Genomic DNA, 4,934 nt, shown 5'->3' with positions numbered 1-4,934 from the left:
GGGGGGAGCTGGGGGGAAGAGCTCTGGCTCCGGGAAAAGGGTTTGATTTCTCCAACGACAGCACTGAGCTGCTCCGAGCAGCCCAGGGAGCTTCGGAGGGGACCTGATGCCTACTGCACGCATCTAATCAGAGCAGCATGGGCACAGCTGCACGCCTCTTTCATCTGAATAAAACACGGAGGGGAACGCTTCTGTATCTTGACCTGTCATTAATTTGCTCATTTTTCCCCTTTTAGACATAAACTCTGTCTTTTAAGTAAGCTTCAACGGGCTCTGCTTTTCATAGGGATAACTGGAAGGTTTAGGGCAACTTCTTCAGAAAAACCACATCACTATGAGCTTAGCCTAAAGTAGGTGCTTTCAACCCATTAAAGCAGCAGGATTTAAACATATCCTTATATGTTTTCCTGAATCAGGGCCTAAAATAATAACTTGGAGCCTTTAAATAGCTGCTTTCTCCCCAAGATCTCAAACTGCTGTACAAAAACTTGTGAGAAATATTATCCCCACTTACAAAAGGGAAACTGTGAAACATGGCAGAAATCTGACTGGCCTTGGTTGTTAACACAATCAATCAGCAGCAAAAGTAAGAGTAAAATCCTCAAACTCTTGCCCTATGATCTATCCCCATCCTTCAGAGCATGTTAAGATAATGATCAATGTAATCGAGTGGGGCAGAGAGAGAGATGATGTTATTAAGATTTTTTGCAGCCGAAAGCCTGCCCTAGGGTAAGGCTAATTTTTTACAGCTATTGATAAATACAGCTATCGTTCAGCATTCTGTGTCAGTGAGTCTCCGGCTTTCTATTTGTCCATTTCACATTTCATTTTTTAGTTCATTAATCAGTGTGTGGAGTATACGTGATGTGGATACACATACGCTTGCGTGTATGTGGATGCGTGACCCGTGAGCATTTTGCTCAGTTGGAATTGGAGTGCCGGGATTTGTATGGTCCTTTCTTTGTATGAATCGTTCCAATAAACTGTTTTGTGTATTATTTATGTAAATTATGCTCTTAGGGAGTTAAGTTACAGTATCTTTTCCCTTCACCTGTACTTATAACAAAAGGGGAGGTGTTAGATGGGGTATAGATATGGCCAATAAATACATGGCTATGCCATGGCCGCAGAAGCACATTTCTGCAGAGCTGCTTGGTGTGCTCCCTGTTATTTCAGAGTGCCCAAACACAGCTTAGCCTGTCCTTCATGCATGCCTTCTGTCCTTACCGTCGGCTCATGTCCCGGGAAAAGTCCAAAATTGTTCTCTATCACTTGGTTGTCCTTAAATCAAGCTGGACATCTTTGTATGCACTAAGTAGTATTAATGTAGAAGGGATGGGTTGGCCTGAGTTACGACAGCTGAGGTAGGGTTGTTTAGGAAGAAAGTACAAGCAAATGTTTAGTCAACTTTCAGAAAGACATTATTTTCCAATCAGCATATTGAAATTGCAGTTTGCACGGTGGTTTTATTTGGGTGACCTGCCAGCTCTCTTTCTGGCTTACAGCGTTTCAGCATGCCCACAGCTCACTCGGGCTGCCAGCTGGATTTTTCAAATGGGAGCCCTTCTGCGCGTTATGAGGAAGCTGGACGAGGCCTTTGCTGGGAACACCACAGATTATTCATGATCAATGGGAGCCTCTTTAAAACCAGGAAGGATCCCCTGCTGCGCCGGGAAACTTGGAGAGAAATAATGTCCTCAGCAGGAGCCCAGAGGGGCTTTAAACAATGGTGGACATTGAGAAAACACACTGTAAAGCTTGGAAGTGTGAGTGCAGGAAGGCTGAAGTGCTGGATATTATTTGTCGAGCCGCAGGACCTGGGAAGCCAGCAGGAAGCCTGAGCAGCATCCCTGCTGCCAGGTGCCCGAGCCACGGGCAGCAGGGAGATTTCCAGGTGCCCAGTGCATCCCAGACAGCTTCTGGGCCAACCCAAATTCTCTGTGATGCTTCTCCATTTACGCAAAATAGTCTTAGGGAAAGATCTGTGGCCTGAGCCCACTGAAATGAGAGGAAAGGCAACAGCTGCCCCATGTGGTGGTATCTTTACAATTTACAGTTGGGTTTCTATGGGAAGCTCTGCGAGGGGAAGCTCTTGGGGATGATGTTTGTCCTGCTCTTCCTAAACAGCTGTACCCACCCTCCAATAAGGCTCATTTTCAATCTGCTTAGCTGAGGTTATTGTAAGCAAACCTCAACTGCAAAATAGGAAGAAGATGGGGCTGGGAGCTTGTTTCTTTCCTAACGCTGTGGTGTCACCCAGAGTTGGGTGGGAGCCCCCCCAGCATGTGCCCCACCAAACTGGGCCTTTCTCTGGCCAACAGCTCCTCTCCAGAGCACCTGCCTATTTCTCAGACCTTACCCAAGGAAGGACTGCAAACTAAAAATCCACCAGAATTACTTGGAGCAAAGTTATCAAGAACTCTGGGATTTAGCCTGAAGTGTCTAAACTCACGTTATAGAGCTTTGCTTCAACGAGAGAACACAGTGACCTTTGGAATAAGGCACTGGGGAGGAAGAAGAGATAAATGGTTATTTTTATTGTTGACTTGTTTATGCCTTTTGGTGTAAATTCCCCTGCTCCTCTATTAGTGATCTGGACAACCTCATAACTCAAGACGTACTGAAGGCTGGATTTAAGCTGAGCAATGTAAGGTTTCTGCAGGGTGGTTTTTAAGTTGCATTGTGGGAGCAGTTTTCCCTAAGTTCTCGTTTAGGAGCTGGAAGATATTTACTGGAGAAGTAAAATAAAACTGTGGCCACCTGAAACAATACAGCAGATATTTAAACAAAGGTTTCAAACTGCCTGGGTTTCCACTGCAGGAGGCAAGGGTCTGCAATCCATCAATGGGTTGGAAGCTCTCAACGTGGACACTGAACTCCCCTGTGCAGGGCACCATCATGAGGGACTCTTTGCCAGACCCCAAAAAAGATGCTGGGTTTACTTCTGCATCAGAAGGTGTTCCTTCAGCCCTTTTGATTGTTTGCATGTTGTGTGACAGGACTAATATCTGTTGAATTTTCTCCTATTTTTTTGTTTTTTAATCTGTTGGTATCAGTAGAAATCAGTGGTGAAACTGAGTCCCAAGGCTTTGGATAAGGTCCATGAGTATTTTTGGTTTGAGAGGTTTGTTCTATACTTCAAAAATTTCAAAGGCAGGCCTAAGCACAATGGCAACCTGACTGGATCAGGGACTTTGTTTCTATTAGTGAGCACAAATCCATGCACATACTCTTAATTTATGTGCACATATTGTGTGGTTGTATTGAAACATCACAACTACTCAGTTGTGTTACAGATAATGAAACTCGGGAATTTCAGTGTCATCACTCCTCAATCTTATAAGCATGGCATTAGTTTTACCATGCCACCAGCAGCAGCCACCTGAGGAGGATGTGCACACTGAAATGCAGATCTGATTCAGCAGGCATCCCCATCCTGTGTTTGTAAGGACACTGGCTCCAGCTCTCAAGGGTTTAATAAATTCAGATGCCATTGCCTGGTGGGAGCTGAAGGTATTTGTCATAGAATCATTGAATCATAGAATCACAGAATCATAGAATGGTTTGGGTTGGAAGGGACCTTCTAGATTATCCAGTCCAACCCCCTGCCATAGTCAGGGACACCTCCAGAGGTGATCTAACTTCTCCTAGGCTGCATACAACAGGCTTCTTGACCAAAGGAGCATCAAGATTAAGTAAATGCCTAATTTACTTATCTCTACTGTTTACAACATTACTACCTTGTTGTTGTTGTTACTCTTGTTCAGTTCTGAACCAAATTGTGTATTTGTTCTTGTGAAGTTTCAGGTTTTTCTCCCTGCTTTCTTTTTGCTCTTTTTGGAGCTACATTTGGTAATTTTTGATTTATACTGCTGATGTTCTTGTCCAGGTTCCTTCAAAAATGTGGATTAGTTTTGGCTTTTTATCTTGTATGCATGGATGCTGTTCTGCCGTTGGTAAAGTTAATGGAAAACACTGCTACCAATTTCAATTGCTTCATGATGATACTTTCTCCATTTCCCCTCTGTGTTTTCTTGGGAAACCTACACAAACACTTTTTTCTGCTCCATCCATACCAGTGACACCACTTGCAGACAGACATCAGCGTCTTCAGTGAGAATCAGGCTTTGGAGACCAAAAGAGCAAGCTGTCATCACATCAGCTGGAGGCCTCTGGTTAGCAAGCACCTTCAGCTCTGAGGGAATAACTGGCAGAGGGAGGCATGAACAGTTTGATAGCCTGAATCATGATCTTTGTATTGTGAAATTGTCATAGGATCCAGGAGCCTGAAGCACAGATCAGAAATGTGCCTCTGAAGGGAAACTCCTGACCCTCCTGCTTTGGCTCAGGGCAGGCACGGACTGGGGTTATTTCAGTGGCAGCTGAACTGGGAGGTGCAAAGGGTGCCCAGTCCCAGGGAGCAGGCTGGGGGAACCCTAAAAAACATCCCCTAAAATAGATATGGAATTGGTGCCAGGTCTAAAGAGAGCCTGACTGCAAGAGTGGTTGTGTCTAGCTTTGAGGGAAACACTAAAGCTTATTTTGACCAAATAGAAGTCTTGGAAGTACTCTTAAAAGCACTACTGTGCTGGAACCAGAGCTGGCTAAGGTTTGGGTGCCCTGCCATGACACTGCACTGAAAAAATACCTTCCCAACCTGGACACTGGTGATAAATTCCGACCAACTCTCAGCCTTTCAGGTCCTTCAGGAAAAGTTGTGTGATCAGCTTGTTAGACCTAGAGACATTCTTAATTGTTGAGTTTTATTCAAAGGTCTGATGATCACCCGGATGGAGAGACCTTTCACTTTGTCCCAGTTTATCTGTAAGAAAAGACTGTTAGCCCACTTTGCAGGCTGTGTGTGGGAGAAACGTGGCTCAGGAGGAGCACCCTGTACAGCTGTGGGGCCTTTAATGCTTACCAAAGAGCTCTTT

This window comes from Anas acuta, chromosome 6, assembly GCF_963932015.1.
Source record: "Anas acuta chromosome 6, bAnaAcu1.1, whole genome shotgun sequence".
Taxonomy (NCBI): Eukaryota; Metazoa; Chordata; class Aves; order Anseriformes; family Anatidae; genus Anas; species Anas acuta.
This window is presented reverse-complemented; position numbering follows the sequence as displayed.